Genomic DNA, 20,483 nt, shown 5'->3' on the forward strand with positions numbered 1-20,483 from the left:
AAAAAAATCATCATATTCACAAAAAGTTCATCAACCTTTAAAAAGGTTCGTTGAATTTTAAAAATAGCTCACTGATTTTGGAAAAAGTTCATCGAATAAAAAATATATATTCAATTTTAAGAAAAAAAATCATCAGATTTGGAAAATGTTCATTGAATTTGAAAAAAAACATCAAATTCGGAAAGACGTTCATCCAGTTTTAATAAAGGTTCACGAATTTTAAGATAACTACGCATAAAGAAAATAAAACAGGATGAGAAAAAAAGAAACAGAATAACTGAAGAATGAAATAAAAGAATTAAAAAAGAAGTAACTACACACCAGCGTGGAGATGACCTGGTGGTTTAAGCGCAGTGGTCGCATAGGATGGGTCGCTGGTTCCAATCCCCGGGAGATCCTATTTGCCACTCAATGCGGCAAGTTGTCGCCCGCACGCACAGGGGAGTTCTTCGACTGGGCCAGCCCACGAAGGTAATGACACGCTGTGATCGAGTGCTGTAGCTCCGGAAAAAAAAATCTAGGCGGGATATCCAACATACGATCTCGTCCAGGAGACAAAGTGATACAGCCGGTTGAGCTACCGAACATTTGTAGTTATTGAACAGCACAAACTTTTAAGAACCAAATCCCAGCGCAGATCCAAAAATATTTCTGAAGTTCTGAACACAGTTTTTTCTAAGGCAACACAAAATTATTACAAACTGAAACATTTTCTGAAAATCATGAACAATTTTTTTGAAAACAAAAACAATTTTTGTAAATCTAAAACAAAATTTGCAAAGCTAACAGTTTTTAGAACTCCTGAAGAAAATTTGAAAGCATCGATTTTCTTAGATTTGTGAACAATTTTTGAAGCGGAAACATTTTTTGAAACTCCTAAAAATGGAAACATGAATATTTTTTAAATTTGAGAACTATTTTTAAAACGGGAACATTTTTCAAAGTTTCAAATATTTTTGAGAATATGTGTGGACAACGTTTGAAAACTGTAACACTTTTAGTATATGTGAACAAATTTGGAAAAGGGGAGCATATATTGAAATTCCAAAATATTTTAGAATTTTTGAACAATAATTAAACATGTGATTTATTTTGAATTTTGAACAAAATTGGGAATGTGACCATTTTTAAATATGTGAAAAAACTTTGAAAATGAAAAACATGTTCTGATTTTTTGAACAAATATGCAAAAAGGGAACAATTTTTGAAGTTCTATAACATTTTCATAGTTGTGAACAAAATTTCGAAACTGGAACAATTTTTTTAAAATTCACATACATTTTTTAATTTAGGAACCCAGTTTTAAAATGTGAACATGTTCGGAATTTCCAAACAAATTTTTAAAAATGAGAATTTTTTGAAAACAAATAGTTTTTACTTTGTGAACAAAATTTAAAAAGGTGAACATTTTTTGAAACAAAGCGAACAAATGTTGCAAGTTGTGACCACAATTTGAAAACAGGAACATTTTTCATAAAAATGAACAAAATTTTTAAAATGCGAACATGAAAAGGAAAAAGAAATCTGAGAAAGAGAAGTGAAAATAAAAATAAAATAAAATCGGAGAAAAAAGAAAGAAAAAAGAAATGAGTAAAGAAAATAAACCAAAAAGGAGAGTAAATGAAAAAGAAAACAGGAAAAAAGAAAAAGAAAAACATATACAGAAAAGAAAGAAATCTGGTTCAAGAATCTTCTAGAAGGTTCTGAAAACTGGGAACGCTGGACGCGCTTAAACATGCCGGCCCAATATGAGCTATCGGTCGACCGTTTGTGCGAACCTGCGTGTAGCGACCCGACCTCAAACAGTTAGGTCTTTGTGCTTCAGTGTCATCCCAGAATCGGTAGTGCTGACACACATAGTACTCGAGGATTTATAATAGAGTAGCAATCACACACTTATTACATCGAATGTCTCCAAAGAGAACTTATTACAATAAATATGGTTTAAGGCATCTAATACGATAACAGCGGAAGGCCTGGAAGATAAAGTGAGTCCATCGACTCCAACGGCATAGCTGAGCTGCACGGCAACGACCTAACGAACCTTACTCCTTGTCTGAAAAGTCTGCAATATAATACGTTGCAGCCCGAAAATGGGTCAGCACATGGAATATGCTGGCAAAGTAACACAGTAGAGGAAGAACATAATAATGCTATCACTACATGCATATTTGGCTGGTGGAAAGCTTTATGGTTACAGTTTTTGCGAAAAGCCAAATTTTCCCTACAATAAAGAAATAGATTTTATTTAACTATCATGGTAGTTGAAACATCATTAAGAAGGTTCCTCCAACTCAATCCCAATTAAAAGTAATTATCAACCCAACAATATTAATTTAAGAGTGATTAGATACTTAAGATACTCCAAGTACTAGATACTCAAGATGTCCATAACCGGGGACACGGCTGACCATGATTAGTTTGTACACTCTGCAGAGGTTTGCGCACTTTTCCCCACAAGACTCGATCGCCTTCGTTGAATTTCTCGCACTACATGATGTTTGAGAAACGGATGGCCGAGACACAGTCTTTCAGAAACATTAACTCTCTACTCCGGGCGGACCATACCAAACGTACAACCCACTACCTGCTGATCGACCTCTTCAAGAGCTTCACGTAACTTACTCAACTATGCTAGAGCCCATAATAGCTTGTGGCTGCACACGGAAGTTTCTAGCATGAATCATCTCAGTTCCCTTTGAGCCTGGGTGGCGGTCCATAGGAAGATCACACGGGTACTCCGGGATTTCCAAAAATACAGGCAACACTAGGTACTCCAGGTGCCTCAATCCACCCAGATGTGTATTTAAGTTGCCACCTTAAGTTGAACCATTAATTAACAATCTCACATCTGTCATGGATTTCACTCACCCAAACCACGTCTACGAACATAGCATAGCAATATAAGCAACGCGTAGAAGTAACTCCTAACAGGGCAATATGTTCTACCTCATCAACTACTTCCCAACCCACAAGTTAATGACATTCTAACCATACAATGTTTAAGGATTAGAACTAATGCATAAAAATTGGGTGATAAAGGGGTATGATCATATTGTTACTTGCCTTGCTGACGATCCGCGAAACCTAGGGACTCCAAATAACACGCTTCGCACTCCGGGAATTCTATCGCAAACAAACAATAGCATACATAAGCAATCAAGCAAAGAAACACGGGTAAAACTCAAATAAGAAGATCTAACCAGAAAGTTCAACTTAAGAACTCCGGTTTGCAAAAAGAATCAAATCAAACGGAGCAACGAAACTCAAACGGCGAAAGAAACAAGATCCGTTTACTAATCTGGACCTAGGTCAAATTTTACAGTAGCAAAAGCTTGTTCAAGTTGGTTAAATGGAAAGAGGGTCTCGAGACGAAGATCTGGGCGCTTGAATCGCCTGATTCCGACAAACGAGCGAAAAGAAAAACTAAAATGAAAATCGGATCAGAAATCGCGATCAGAAATAACGGCGGAAAAATCCGATTAAAGAAAACTAACGAACGGGCTAACTAACGAGCGTTCGTTGTCTGTAACTAACGAGCGAAAACCGTTCATTAAAACAAACGTACGGACGAACGTCCGCTAAAAAGAAAAACCGGCAAACCCAAAAAAACGAACTAGAGTTTTCTTAAAAAAACCGGATCGGTTTTCTTTAAAAAAAACAGGCGGCTACCTCGTCGGTCCGGCGAGACGCGGCGGGGATGGCGGGGCGAGGCGCGACAGCGGCGAGGCGGCGTGGCAGCGGGCGGCGACGGCTGCGGCGGCTGCGGGCGGCGGCTACGGGCGGGATGGGGTGGTGGTGGTGGTGGCGGTGGCGAGGTGGGGTATATAAAGTGGAGGGGTGCCTTGGGGAGGGGGCAAGAGGCGGCGGGGAGGAGTCCTAGCCGGACTCCTCGAGTCGGCGGCGGCGGGCGGCGTCGGTCTCCTGGGAGGAGACGGCGTCGCGGGGAGAGGCGGGCCAGCGGCTGGGCTTCGGCCCAGTTAGCCCCTGCGCAACTTTTTTTTAAATAATTCCGCCGAAACTAAGAAAATCCTAGAAAATAAAATAAAATTCTAAAAATACCAAAACAAATTTTCACCGTCTAAATAAAATATTTAGAACAATATGAACATTTTCTTGGCCCTAAAATACAATTTTTGAAAACGTGCAATTTTTCTAATGCAAACAAAATTGCAATAAAAGCCAAATAAAACAAATATTTTATTTTAATATTTTCCTCCAATATTTCAATTACCTTGGAGAAGTCATATTATCTCCTCTCATATATTTTAATATGAAATATTTTCGGAGAGAAAAATAATTTAAAACCAAAATCCTCGTTTCAAAATTTGATAAAATCAAATTTGAAAACCGAGGAAATCCCCAACTCTCTTCGAGGGCCTTGAGTTGCTTAGGATTTTCGAGGATCGCGAGACGAAATGCAATAAAATATCATATGCAAGAATGATCTATGTATAACATTCCAAATTGAAAATTTTGGATGTTACAAACCTACCCCTTTAAGATGAATCTCGCCCTCGAGATTCGGGTTGGCTAGAAAATAGGTGTGGGTGGTCTTTGCGAAGATCATCCTCTCGTTCCCATGTGGCTTCGTCCTGGGTATGATGGCTCCACTGAACTTTGCAAAACTTGATAACCTTGCTGCGGGTGACTCGACTGGCAAACTCCAAAATCTTGACTGGCTTCTCCTCATAAGTCAAATCATTGTCCAACTGAATCGCCTCCAAGGGTACGGTATCTCTTAGCGGCATATCGGCCATCTCAACATGGCACTTCTTCAACTGGGAAACGTGAAATACATCGTGAACTCCGGACAGTCCTTCAGGTAACTTCAACTTGTAGGCAACTTCTCCCATCCGTTCCAAAATACAATACGGCCCTACAAATCTCGGGGCTAACTTTTCCTTGACTCCAAAATGTTTCACTCCTCGCAAAGGTGATACTCGCAGATATGCGTTTTCTCCGATTTCATAGGTTACCTCCTTGTGTTTCGAATCTACATAACTCTTCTGTCTGGACTGAGCTATCTTCAGTTTATCTCGAATCAGTTTAACTTTCTCCTAAGACTCTTTGATCAAGTCTGGTCCAAACAACTGTCAGTCTCCAACTTCATCCCACATCAACGGTGTTCTGCACCTTCGTCCATACAGGGCTTCGAACGGTGCCATTTTCAGACTAGCTTGGTAACTATTGTTGTATGAGAACTCTGCGTAAGGCAAATTATCATCCCAACTAGATCCATAATATAGCGCACAGGCTCTCAACATGTCCTCCAGAATTTGGTTGACTCTCTCGGTCTGTCCATCCGTCTGCGGGTGAAATGTTGTACTGAACTCCAATCTCGTTCCCAAAGTCTGATGCAGCTGATGCCAAAACTTTGAAGTAAACTGTGTTCCTCTATCTGATATGATGGTCCTCGGAACTCCATGCAGACATATGATCCTGGTCATATATATATCTTGGCCAACTTTGCACTGGTATAAGTTGTTTTCACTGGGATAAAGTGTGCCACTTTGGTCAAGCGATCAACTACTACCGATATAGAATCATAACCTGATTTGGTCCTGGGCAATCCGGTGATGAAATCCATGCCAAGTTTATCCCACCTCCATTCGGGTATCGGCATAGGCTGTAGCAATCCTGCTGGCTTTTGATACTCTGCCTTCACTCTCTGACATACATCACATACGGCTACATACTCAGCGATATCCTTCTTCATCCCTGTCCACCAGAAACGTTTCTTCAAATCCAAATACATCTTGGTGTTTCCGGGGTGTATCGAGTATGGTGAGTCATGAGCCTCCTGAAGTATTAACTTCCTGATCTCTATGTTATTGGGCACATAAACACGGTCCTCAAACCATAAGGTGTCGCGCTCATCCTCACGAAAACCTTTGGCCTTTCCTTCGCTCATTTTCTCTTTTATCTCCGCAATCTCTTTGTCATCCTTCTGGGCTTCTCGAATCTTTCCCAACAATGTAGAATGAACCTCCATTGTTGCAACAAAACCTCTAGGTACAATCTCCAATCGAAGTTCCCTGAGATCCTCTGCTAACTCCTTCGGCAATCCCGTGCTCTCTAGGGTATTAGCATAACTCTTCTGGCTCAAAGCGTCTGCTGCGACATTGGCCTTTCCTGGATGATAGTGAAGCTTCATGTCATAATCCTTTATGAGCTCCAACCATCTTCTCTGCCTAAGGTTCAGTTCCTTCTGTGTGAAGATGTACTTCAAACTCTTATGATCCGTGTACACATCACAATGGTTTCCAATAAGGTAATGCCTCCAAGTCTTCAACGCATGCACTACGGCTGATAGCTCCAAATCATGCGTGGCATAATTCAACTCGTGTGGTTTTAGTTGTCGTGAGGCATACGAAACAACTCTTCCGTCCTGCATGAGCACACTTTCAAGTCCTAAGCGAGAGGCGTCGCAATACACTTGAAAATCCTTACGTATATCTGGCAGTGTCAGCACTGGGGCTGTAGTCAAACGTTTCTTCAACTCCTGGAAACTTGCCTCGCAATCTTCCGTCCATTTAAACTTGGTATCCTTCTTCAATAACTCCGTCATTGGCTTCGCAATCTTGGAAAAATTCTCAATGAATCTCCAATAGTATCTTGCGAGTCCAAGAAAACTGCGGATCTCACTAACTGAAGTGGGTGCCAACCATTCAGTGACTGACTGAATCTTGGTGGGATCTACTGCTATACCTTCTCCTGATATAACATGTCCAAGGAATCCGACCTCCTTCAACCAAAACTCGCATTTGCTGAACTTGGCATACAACTGGTGTTCCCTGAGTTTCTCGAGAACTAAATGCAAATGCTCCTTGTGTTCCTCTTCATTCTTCGAATATACCATTATATCATCAATGAACACCACAATAAACTTATCCAAATATTCCATGAACACCTTGTTCATCATGCTCATGAAATAGGCAGGGGCGTTAGTCAGTCCAAACGACATTGACCATATATTCGTATAACCCGTACCGTGTGGTGAAGGCTGTCTTTAGTATATCCTTCTCGCGAATCTTCAGCTGATGCTATCTTGATCGCAGATCGATCTTCAAAAACATCTTAGCTCCTTGCAGCTGGTCAAACAGATCATTGATCATCGGCAATGGGTACTTGTTCTTATTCGTTACTTCGTTCAAGGCCCGATAATCAACAACCATTCTTAGGGACTTATCCTTCTTCTCAACCAGAAGCACTGGGCCTCCCCATGGTGATGAACTCCGTCGAATGTAACCTTTCTCCAATAACTTCTTGATCTGTTTCTTAATCTCCTCCAGATCATTTGCAGGCATCCGATAGGGTCTCTTGGATATTGGCTCTATGCCTGGTAATAGCTCTATCAAAAACTCGATATCTCGATCCAGTGGCATGCCTGGTAACTCCTCTGGAAAAACATCCGGGTAATCCTTTACTACAGACACTTCCTCCTGAACAACTCCCGTGAGGGTATTTACTTGTCTACTTCTGGGTGCATGCCTAGATATATACTTGATCCTTTTTCCCTCTGGGGTGGTGAGACAAATTGACTTATTAACACAGTCAATGCTTCCTCCATACTTTGATATCCAGTCCATTCCTAATATCACATCCAATCCTTGTGACTCCAAGATTATTAGGTCGGACGGAAAAACATGGCTGCCAATGGTTAAGGGTATCTGGTCGCACCATCGACTAGCCATATACTCTGCTCCGGGTGAACTTACTAACAGAGGGGTCCTAAGGGTTTGGGTCGGTAGTTTAAACTTATCCACGAATTCCCTTGATATGTATGAATGCGATGCACCAGTATCAAAAAGAACGAAAGCGGTAAATGACTTAACCAAAAACTTACCTATAACCGCGTCTAGCTGCTCTTCAACCTCCTTCACGTTAACGTGGTTTACTTGTCCCTTGTTGAATGGATTGAGCTTCTTCCCAGCGCTCCCATTTCCGTTTCCATTCTTCCCTTCAGGGCACTCCGTGGCAGAGTGTCCAGTCTTCCCGCACTTGAAACAAGTGACGTGGCTTAGGTCTCTCTTGGTGGGTGTGGCTGGATTGTCGCGGTTCTGATTGTTGCTTGCTCCATTCCCATTCCCATTCCTTGGGCCAGTATGATTATGGTTACTTCCTCCATTATGGGTGTGACCTCCATGGTTATGAACAAGTCCTCCCGAGTTCGGGGTTAGGCGAGGCTTCTGCTGAGCTCCTGAGTTATACCTCCCTTGTCCATACTTCCTCTTACGGCTCTCAATCTGCTGCTATTTCCCTTCAATCATAAGAGCCTTATCTACCAACTCCTGGTAGTTGTTGAATGTTGCCACCATCAACTGCATGCTCATCTCATCATTCAGCCCTTCCATAAACTTCTCCTGCTTTGCGGCATCTGTGGCCACATCATCAGGGGCATAACGAGATAACTTGCTAAACTCATCCGCGTACTGAGCCACAGTATGGTTCCCCTGGCGTAAGTTGCGAAACTCACGCTTCTTCACACTCATAGCTCCAGTTGAGACATGAGCTGTACGGAAGGCTTGCTGAAACTGGTCCCATGTTACCGTGGCTATAGGGTAGGTGACAGTGTAATTCTCCCACCATGAGGTTGCTGGTCCATCCAACTGATGTGCAGCAAAACGCACCTTCTCAGCATTGGTACATCCTGCAGTGGTTAACTCCCTTCCAATTCTGCGGAGCCATCATCTGCTACTATAGGCTCGGTGCTACCGGAAAACATCGGCGGCTGCAACCTCAGAAAACGGGCTAAGTTGTCAACCGGTGGTGGTGGTGGCTTGTTGTTGTTGTTGTTGTTGTTGCTGCTGTTGTTGTTGCCTTGATTCTGAACTAACAACTGCATCAGGGTATTATGTTGCTGGATCAACTGAGTGAGCTCCGGTGGGAAAGCAAATCCAGGGTCACGTCTCGGAGGCATCTGATGGGTTTAGAGGGGAGAGATTAGAATAGAATGAGGTCTAATGAGAAAGCACTACCCATATGCACATGAGACAAACACAATCATTTCACTCAATCAAGCAAGCAAGGCATACAATCGGTCTAGAACTATCGCAAAAATGCTCGGACTACAGTATTTACATGGTGGAATACTACTACTGATGTGGTGGTCTACTAAAAATATTTCTCGGTTGAAGACTCCATGATATCTGCTCCAGCTTCGTCTTCAAAGTCATCATCGCTAAGTTCAGAGTCGGTGTCATCGATGATGATGTACTCCTCCGGGCGAATCTCCTTGGGTTCTTCATCTTCTTCTACTGGTGTGGGGTCTCCCATGAATATTCTAATCTTCTTAATCAGGTCGTCATTCTTCTTCACTAGTACGACGATTTCCTCCTCATAATATTCATGTGTATCTTTGAGTTCTTCCTCCAGTTCCGTGATCCTAGTCATTGCCTTCTTCAGATCTATCATGCCTGCGCACATCTGATTCTCCTGGCATCGAATGTGCTGGTTTAGTTCCTGGATGAAAGCTGCAATTGATCTATCCTTCCTGGTGCTGATCATCTCCCATTGCTCGTCTCAGCACCCACAAATCTGGTAGATAGTATCCTTAAGTTCCTTTTGGTAAACTTCTCCAATGCGTCCCATGGTGATGTGAGCTGCCATACTCTTTCCTAGACTCCAGGTTGGTGCATCGAAGGAAAACTCTATGGGTTTAGTGACTGGCGTGAAGTTTCTTCCTGGAACTTGAACTTGAATCATCCATCGCTCCTCATCTGGCAAAGTGGCATTCTAGGTCCCGGTGAAGCTTGGTATTCCTATGTTCAGGTACCTAGTGACTTCCTTCAAGTGTCGTTCAAAAGGTGCTTCTTCATCCGGTTGTGCAAACTTATTCCTTGCATCCGACATCCTAAAGAGTGGAAAATGGAGAGGAGTCGGAAATGAGAAGAGAATAGTGATCTATGGTTTTAGCTTAGTGGTCGTATCCTACACTCAGCGTGTGCTCTGATACCATCTTGTAGTGACCCGACCTCAAACGATCAAGTCTCTGTGCTTCAGTGTCATCCCTGGATCGGTAATGCTGACACACACAGTACTCGAGGATTTATAATAGAGTAGCAATCACACACTTATTACATTGAATGTCTCCAAAGAGAACTTATTACAATAAATATGGCTTAAGGCCATCTAATACGATAACAACGGAAGGCTTGGAAGATAAAGTGAGTCCATCAACTCCAACGGCATAGCTGAGCTGCACGACAGCGACCTAACGAACCTTACTCCTCGTCTGAAAAGTCTACAACATAATACGTTGCAGCCCGAAAAAGGGTTAGCACATGGAATATGCTGGCAAAGTAACACAGTAGAGCAAGAACAGAATAATGCTATCACTACATGCATATTTGGCTGGTGGAAAGCTGTATGGTTACAGTTTTTGCGAAAAGCCATTTTTTCCCTACAACAAAGGAATAGATTTTATTTAACTATCATGGTAGTTGAAACATCATTAAAAAGGTTCCTCCAACTCAATCCCAATTAAAAGTAATTATCAACCCAACAATATTAATTTAAGAGTGATGAGATACTTAAGATACTCCAAGTACTAAATACTCAAGATGTCCATAGGGACACGGCTAACCATGATTAGTTTGTACACTCTGCAGAGGTTTGCACACTTTTCCCCATAAGACTCGATCGCCTCTGTTGAATTTCTCGCACCACATGATGTTTGAGAAACGGATGACCGAGACACAGTCTTCCAAAAATATTAACTCTCTACTCCGGGCGGACCATACCAAACCTACAACCCACTACCTGTTGATCCACCTCTTCAAGAGCTTCACGTAACTTACTCAACTATGCTAGAGCCCATAATAGCTTGTGGCTGCACACGGAAGTTTCTAGCATGAATCATCTCAGTTCCCTTTGAGCCTGGGTGACGGTTCATAGGAAGATCACACGGGTACTCCGGGATTTCCAAAAATACAGGCAACACTAGGTACTCCAGGTGCCTCAATCCACCCAGATGTGTATTTAAGTTGCCACCTTAAGTTGAACCATTAATTAACAATCTCACATCTGTCATGGATTTCACTCACCCAAACCACGTCTACGAGCATATCATAGCAATATAAGCAACGCGTAGAAGTAACTCCCAAGGGTTTGAATGTAACAGGGCAATATGTTCTACCTCATCAACTACTTCCCAACCCACAAGTTAATGACATCCTAACCATGCAATGTTTGAGGATTGGAACTAATGCATAAAAACTGGGTGATAAAGGGGTATGATCAAAGTGTTACTTGCCTTGCTGATGATCCGCGAAACCTAGGGAGTCCAAATAACACGCTTCGCACTCTAGGAATTCTATCGCAAACAAACAATAGCATACATAAGCAATCAAGCAAATAAACACGGGTAAAACTCAAATAAGAAGATCTAACCAGAAAGTTCAACTTAAGAACTCCGGTTTGCAAAAAGAATCAAATCAAACGGAGCAACGAAACTCAAACAGCGAAAGAAACAAGATCCGTTTACTAATCTAGACCTAGGTCAAATTTTACAGTAGCAAAAGCTTGTTCAAGTTGGTTAAACGGAAAGAGGGTCTCGAGACGAAGATCTAGGCGCTTGAATCGCCTGATTCCGACAAACGAGCGAAAAGAAAAACTAAAACGAAAATCGGATCAGAAATCACGATCAGAAATAACCGTGGAAAAATCTGATTAAAGAAAACTAATGAACATGCTAACGAACGAGCGTTCATTGTCTGTAACTAATGAGCGAAAACCGTTGTTAAAACGAACGTACGGACGAACGTCCACTAAAAAGAAAAACCGGGAAAAACCGGCGAACCGAAAAAAAATGAACTAGGGTTTTCTTAAAAAAGGATCGGTTTTCTTTAAAAAAACGGCGGCTACCTCGTCGGTCCGGCGAGACGCGGCGGCGACGGCGGGGCGAGGCGGCTGCGGGCGGCGGATTCGGACGGGGTGGGGTGGTGGTGGCGATGGCGGGGTGGGGTATATAAAGGGGAGGGGGTGCCTTGGGGAGGGGGCAAGAGGCAGCGGGGAGGAGTCCTAGCCGGACTCCTCGAGTCGGCGGCGGTGGGCGGCGTCGGTCTCCTGGGAGGAGACGGTGTCGCGGGGAAAGGCGGGCCGGCGGCTGGGCTTCAGCCCAGTTAGCCCCTGCACAACTTTCTTTTAAAAATAAAATAAAATAAAATTTTAAAAATACCAAAACAATTTTTTACCGTCTAAATAAAATATTTAGAATGAGATGAACATTTTCTTTGCCCTAAAATGCAATTTTTGAAAACGTGCAATTTTTCTAATGCAAACAAAATTGCAATAAAATCTAAATAAAACAAATTATTGATTTTAATATTTTTCCTCCAATATTTCAATTATCTTGGAGAAGTCATATTATCTCCTTTCATATATTTTAATATGAAATATTTTTGGAGAGAAAAATAATTTAAAACCAAAATCCTCGTTTCAAAATTTGATAAAATCAAATTTGAAAACCGGGAAAATCCCCAACTCTCTCCGAGGGTCCTTGAGTTGCTTAGGATTTTCGAAGATCGCGAGACGAAATGCAATAAAATATAATATGCAAAAATGATCTATGTATAACATTCTAAATTGAAATTTTGGGATGTTACACTGCGACATCTTGCCGCAGCAAGCGGCGAATAGGAAATTCCCGAATCCCCTTACTCCCGCACCTTGTTTGGGCAGGAGGACTACTTTTTGCTTTATGCGAGTCGTAGGGATCTCTCGCGTCGAGGTCTATAATAATGGGTCGGCCCGTTAGCACAATAAAAGAAAATAAAGGTTAAACAGGCCAGCCAAATATGAACTATCGGTCGACCGCCTGTGCGAACCTGCAACATCTTGCCGCAGCGAGGGGCGAATAGGAAATTCCCCAATCCCCTTACTCCCGCTCCTTGTTTGGGCAGGGGGGCTACTTCTTGTGTTATGCGAGTCATAGGGATCTGTCGCGTCGAGGTCTATAGTAACAGGCCGGCCCGTTAGCGCAATAAAAGAAAAGAAAGAAAAAAACTAAATAAAGATTAGACAAGAAAAGGTCGCTCAAGGGTTCGATCCCAGATCTTTTCATTGCTTGATTGCGATGCTACCACTAAGCCACCACCTAGCTCATATCAAGAAATTACGACGCGTACATGATGAAGTAGAAATACCGGATATCCATTACCTTTTCAAGTTTTTGTTTTTGTTTTTCCTGGGTTTTACCGATTTTCGTATATGTCAAAAACATTTCCTTCATAAGTGATCAACATTTTTTGTATACTCGTTCAACATTGTTCGAATGCTTGTTCAACATTTTTCAAATAATTGCTCAACATTTTAATACTTATTCAACATTTTTCAAATACATGTTCAACGTTTTTAAATATTTATTTACATTTTCAAATACTTATTCAACATTTTCAAATACTCATTGAACAATTTTTAGTACTTATTCAACATTCATCAAATACTTGTTCAACATTTTTAATACATATTCAAAATTTTCAAATACTTTGTTCAACATTTTACAAATATTTGGTGAAATTTTTTTAATACTGATTTAACATTTTCAAATACTTCTTTAATATTTTTCAAATGTGTTTTTCATATATATATATATATAATATTTTTAAGTATATAAAATAGTAACAAAATAAAGCAAAAAAGGAGAACCAACAACACAAGAAAAAAGCACAAAAACAGGTCGTGGCGTCCCGCACTGCTGGGCCGGCCCATCTGGGCTCCTCCCAGAGCGAGGCATCTCATGTGCTCGCTTAAAGCGAGAAATAGGGGTGCCCTTGTTCGGGAGCCTCCCTAAGTGTCACTTGGGGTGGGCTTAGAGCGCGGCGCGTTCTCAGCCGCCACCACGTGTCGCGTTCTGGGCGCTTCTTTCGGATTGTTTTTCGCACGGATTTTTGCCTTTTTAGATAGGTTTTTTCCGGTGTTTCACCGGCCTTTCTTAGCTTTTGAAAAAATAATTTATTTTTTTATGAAAAACGCGTTTTTCTTCTGTGGGTCGTGCTTCTCGGAAACGGAAAAAATGTGTTTTCTTTTTTTTCCTTCCGCAGAAAGTACGGTTTTGCTTCGGTACGTGCCTCTCGGAATGAAAAAAATGTGTTTTCATTTCTTTTGCTTTCGTGAGAGGCACGTTTTGCTTTTGCAAGAGGCCTGGATTTTCTTGGGCGAGAGGCACAGCCGTGCCTCTTTCCGAAAAAACACGTGGTCCCGGTTTAGTTTTCTCGCCGGTTCTTTTCATCATTTTTTTCTTGAAAAAAGTTTGTCAAAACCTATCAACGTGAGATCTAGTTTTGAAGACCTCGACGGGAGGAATCTAACGGTGAAAACGGTTCAAGATTTGGACGCATAGTTTAAGAGATAAAATGTTTTAAATAAACAGATTTACGAAAAAAGAAAAAACTCACAAGTTACGACAAGTGGCCCAGTGCGCCACTTATCGTAACCTGAGGAGGTGGGAGTAACTTTTGCAAAGAGTGCTCCTTTGTTAGTGATTTCGAGCAACTATCTAAGGATTATCCCTTGTGGATCTCCCCTTCTTGGCATGTGAGTCCACCAAGTGGTGGGCCCTACCATCGTCAAGTGTCACGTGTTGGGCCCTACCTCTAGATTTTGTTTTGTTTTTATTTGTATTTTTCTGTACGTGTTTCCAAATATTAGATGTTTTGTTTTTGCTTTTGGGTTTTGATTTGTTTTCACAAAAAAGGTAAAAAAATGTTGCATGCTAGGCTTCTCGGAAAAAAACTCGTGCTTCTCAAAAAGGTAAAGGAAAATTGAAAAACCACAATGGTGCTTCTGGGCCTCGGTTTTTTCTTCTGCTTTTTTCAGTATTTCTTTTTCGGTTGCGTGCTTTTTTCGATTTTCATTTTTTGACCGGATTTTATTTTTGAAGGTTTTTGGTTTTTTCGGTATTCAATTTTTGTGAAAAACAGTTCACCAAAATCTATTAACGTGGGATCTAGTTTTGAAGATCTCTACATGAGAAATTCAATGGTGAAAACAGTTCACGGTTTGGACGCACGATTAAAGTGATAAAACGTTTTAAATAAATCAATCTACGAAAAATGGGAGGGTGAGATGACCTTTACCAGGGGTACTTCTAAACAGTGATTTCCCTCAGTTTTCGTAGGATACAATTTTCAGGTCTTTTTGAGATTTTTTTAACTTCTCTGGGGAGTATGTGGGCTTGCTTTTTGTAATTCAGGGTATGTGGATGGGTACGATTTGGCACCGTCCTTGTAGTTTTCCACTTTTTCATATTGTTCATGGAGCATGTGGAACGGCGTTCGACACGTGTTACCGACGGAACTCACTGAGTTGTCGCGGTGAGCTCATCGATATTGGTGATTAAGGCGACCCTCTTTAGTTGTTCGGACAGGGGCTAAACCACTGCATGTTCTTTCTTAGATTTTTCTTTAGGGAATCAGCAGGACTCTGCTGCATATTTTTATTAATTTTCAAATAATTAGATCAAATGCACAAAGACCTGGTTTTATTTTTATTTTACACAGGTTCAGCTCATCGGTGTGATGAAACACTACTCATGCTTGTGTTCTCGATGTTCTAATAGATGCTGGATTACAAGTCTTGATTTTTCTCTTTCCTTTTTTCCTCCAAGTGATGAGTGCTAGTTTTCTCTATGGCCAGGTCAGGATGCCTCTTCTTGAAAGGTTGGGCGACGAAGCATATTTTTTTAGAGAAAGAGAATTACCTCTGGCCTCTGCATCAAAATGATGCATGCAGTCTTTTTATTAAGCAAAGTGATCGACAAGTCAGTCTATAATCCACAACAAACTCGCTCAGAATGAAGAAAAATAAAAAAATCTAATATGCCACAACCGGAAAATAAGAGGAGATGACTAAACACCTATCATATTATTGGACCATCATCCAAACCGGTTGCAGATATCCCGAGCTATCTCCCATTGAGCAGACCCAGTAACCAAAGGCTCCCTGGCTTCCACAGGAGTGAGTAACGACTACATACAGATCCAAACAGTGGCCCTATAGATAACCTGCGGGAAATTGATACAAGTTTGTCTGTTAAAAAACATGTCATTTCTACAGTTCCATATAGCCAAAAGTAATGCACATACTTCTATCTGAACATGTCTCACAATATTGGTCTCTATCCGTTTAGCCACATCCTGAATAATGTTTGAATGCTATTTGGAGGGGTGAAGGAAGCTTAGACATAAACACCTCCGTGCGGTCTTCTTTAAGATAGACTTTCACAAGGCTTACGACTCAGTACACTGGTCCTTCCTTCGGGAGGTTATGTTGAAACGCGGATTCGGCCCTTATTGGGTTACCCGCGTAATGCAATTAGTGACCAGTGGACGCACGGCGATTAACATCAACGAGGAGGTGGGGCCATATTTTCCCACGGGTCAGGGGGTGCGCCAGGGAGATCCCCTCTCCCCCTTCCTTTTTAACTTGGTGGTCGACGCCTTGGCTACAATCTTGGATTTGGCACGGCGGGCAGGCCGCATTAGAGGTATTTGTCCCCATCTCACCGGAGATGAGGGGCTAATGCATCTTCAGTATGCAGACGATACAATTCTGATGGTAGAGGGCTCAGATGAGGACATCCAACACCTCAAGTTCATGCTACTCTGCTTCCAGGAGATGTCGGGTCTTACTATTAACTTTGCGAAGAGCGAGGTGATGGTACTTGGATACTCCGCGGAGGAGGCGAACCGTATAACTAACTGCCTCAACTGTCGCTTGGGATCCTTCCCGACGACTTATCTGGGCATGCCGATTAGTGATGTTCGCCTTCAGGAAAAGGACCTCCGCCCTATGGTTTCCAAACTCCAATTTCGGGTGGAACCGTGGCAAGGGAGGTGGCTCTCCAAGGCAGTACGGGTGGTTAACTCATCCCTCCATCAGGAGATCGCCAAGTACCTCTCCCGGTTCTTCTAGGCGGGAGAAGGCAATAAGCAGAAATACCACATGATCAAGTGGTCTGAGATCTGCAAACCCAAGGATCAGGGTGGCCTTGGTGTTATCTCCTCGAAGCGTATGAATATCGCACTTCTTGCCAAGTGGCTATGGCCCATTGAGATGGGTGTCGGTGGCCTGTGGTTGGATATTACCCGCGCAAAATACCTACGCGGACAACCTCTCGCCTTTGCCCCCCGGGTTGGGGGATCCCAGTTCTGGCAGTCAATTGTTCAATTGATGTCGGTTCTCCGGATTGGCACATCTTGTGGGCTCTGGCTCCAATACCTTATTCTGGCTGGACAGATGGTCCGCAACCAGCCCGTTCGCGAAAAGGTTCCATGCCCTATTCTCTATATGCTCCCACCCACGTCTTTCGGTGGGAGCCACCCTTCATGACATAGGCTATTGGGGAACGCAGTAATTTCAAAAAAAATCCTACGCGCATGCAAGATCCATCTAGGTGATGCATAGCAACGAGCGGGAGAGTGTGTCCACGTACCCTCGTAGACCGAAAGCGGAAGCGTTTAGTAACGTTGTTGATGTAGTCGAACGTCTTCGCGATCCAACCGATCCAAGTATCGAACGCACGGCACCTCCGCGATCTGCACACGTTCAGCTCGGTGACGTCCCTCGTACTCTTGATCCAGCTGAGGCCGAGGGAGAGTTTCATCAGTACGACGGCGTGATGACAGTAATAATGAAGTTACCGATGCAGGGCTTCGCCTAAGCACTGCAACGATATGACCGATGTGGAAATCTATGGAGGGGGGCACCGCACACGGCTAAGACAACTATCAAAACTTGTGAGTCTATGGGGTGCCCCCCTCCCCCGTATATAAAGGAGGGGAGAAGGGGAGGGCTGACCCTCTCTATGGCGCGCCCAAGGGGGAGTCCTACTCCCAGTAGGAGTAGGTTTCCCCCCTTCCCTAGTTGGAGTAGGAGAAGAAGGAAGAGGGAGAGAGAGGGAACGAAAGGGGGGGGTCGGCCCCCACCCAATTCGGATTGGGATTGGGGGGCGCCCTCCACTTGGCCGCCTCCTCCTCTCTCCCACTAAGGCCCAATAAGGCCCATTGACTCCCCGGGGGGTTCTGGTAACCCCCCGGTACTTCGGTAAATGTCCGAACTCATCCGGAACCATTCCGATATCCAAACATAGCCTTCCAATATATCGATCTTTATGTCTCGACCATTTCGAGACTCCTCGTTATGTCCGTGATCACATCCGGGACTCTGGAATACCTTCGGTACATCAAAACACATAAACTCATAATACCGATCGTCATCGAACGTTACGCGTGCGGACCCTACGGGTTCGAGAACTATGTAGACATGACCGAGACTCACTGCCGGTCAATAACCAATAGCGGAACCTGGATGCTCATATTGGTTCCTACATATTCTACGAAGATTTTTATCGGTCAAACCGCATAACAACATACTTTGTTCCCTTTGTCATCGGTATGTTACTTGCCCGAGATTCGATCGTCGGTATCTCAATACCTAGTTCAATCTCATTACCGGCAAGTCTCTTTACTCGTTCCGTAATGTATCATCCCGCAACTAACTTATTAGTCACATTGCTTGCAAGGCTTATAGTGATGTGCATTACCGAGAGGGCCCAGAGATACCTCTCCGACAATCAGAGTGACAAATCCTAATCTCGAGCTATGCCAACTCAACAAACACCATCGGAGACACCTGTAGAGCATCTTTATAATCACCTTGTGACGTTTGATAGCACACTAAGTGTTCCTCCGGTATTCGGGAGTTACATAATCTCATAGTCATAGGAACATGTATAAGTTATGAAGAAAGCAATAGCAATAAACTAAACGATCATAGTGCTAAGCTAACGGATGGGTCAAGTCAATCACATCATTCTCTAATGATGTGATCCCGTTCATCAAATGACAACTCTTGTTCATGGCTAGGAAACTTAACCATCTTTGATTAACAAGCTAGTCAAGTAGAGGCATACTAGTGACACTCTGTTTGTCTATGTATTCACACATGTATTAAGTTTCCGGTTTATACAATTCTAGCATGAATAATAAACATTTATCATGATATAAGGAAATATAAATAACAACTTTATTATTGGCTCTAGGGCATATTTCCTTCATAGGCGCCATCGCCTTTCGTCGCACCTTTGGGGAGCTTGAGCGAGAACAATGGGGCGAGCTTTTGGAGTGCATGGCTCTGCACACTCCCTCGCTCGAGCCGGACTCTATTGCGTGGCACCTTGAGCCAAGTGGGACATTCTCCACTAAATCTTTATACCGCGCAATTTTGCTGACTCCGGGTCCCACTGAGCTTATGGTACTATGGGAGATCAAGTTACCACTTAAGATATGTATCGTCTTGTGGCAATGGGTTCGTGGCCGCCTGCCCTCGGGCACGGAGGTCTAGAAGCGTAATGGCCCGGGTGATGGCCTTTGTCCCTTATGTGGAGTCCCGGAAGACTCCAAGCATATCTTCTTTCGGTGCTCGGTGGCGCGATTCCTATGGAGTTGCTTCCGGGATGTCGTGGGTGGGACGTGGTGCCATGATAATCTCCCAGACTTGTTCAGGGAGATCCTAAATTCCCCCCTATTAGTAGATCCTCCATTTGGGTGGCGGTGGGTACCCTGGCGTGGACCCTCTGGAATTGTCGCAATAAACTGGTGATCAAGCACATGATTCATTGCCGTGTGACTAATTCCATCTTTAAAATGTGTGGATTTCTACAGCTCTGGAGACCGCTCAGCAAGCGGTGTGATCGTGGCTTCATCAACTCCATTGCCGCAGGTCTTCGCTCCTCTGCAGCCGCGATGGCCCCGCCGTCACCTCCCCCACCACCGGAGCCTGATTAGAGTCGCTTTTTTCTTGTGTTTGGGGCTTGTTTGGCTGTGCCCCCAGCCGGACCTCGTTTATTTGTTGTTCGTACCCTGAACTTGTACTCTCATAATTGTTGGATGCTTGGCGGTTATGCTTTATAATATAAAGCGGGGAACCCTTTTTGTAAGGAAGCTCAGAAAATACTAAGTAAGTTGGCTAATTTTCCTTGCTACTATTTTAGCCTGTATGTGATTTGTTGGAACGGATCATATCTCTCTTGATGCATTAACTTACAATTGTACTGCATGTTTTTAATTGTATGAATGAACAGTGTTGTTACTGGTGTGTTCATTGGGGTTTACAAACTACAAGTCCAACTCAGCCAAGACTGGACCTCGCTCCTGCACTAGTGCACCACATTTCTTTGGAGTGCACAATACAAGCAGAACCTCAATCTCACGCCTCTGTGACCACGAACGATTGGTCCAAAGTCCGAACTATGCCCTGAAACTGAAAGCAAGCTAATAGTACAAGACACAGTTCGCCCAAGATTCCCCGCCCAAACAAAAGGGTAAACAGTGAGCAACGGTGCATACTTAGCTAGGTGCGCCAAGACCAATGCATACGAGAAGGCGAGAGGTCCTTAAACTAGTCGAGTACCGGACCCTGCAAGAAGAATATCCAGCTCGGACACATACACCTAGCTGTTACCAACGATGGTAACTAGG

This window comes from Triticum urartu, chromosome 6A (genome assembly GCF_056163025.1).
Source record: "Triticum urartu cultivar PI428250 chromosome 6A, HENAU_Tu73, whole genome shotgun sequence".
Classification (NCBI taxonomy): Eukaryota; Viridiplantae; Streptophyta; class Magnoliopsida; order Poales; family Poaceae; genus Triticum; species Triticum urartu.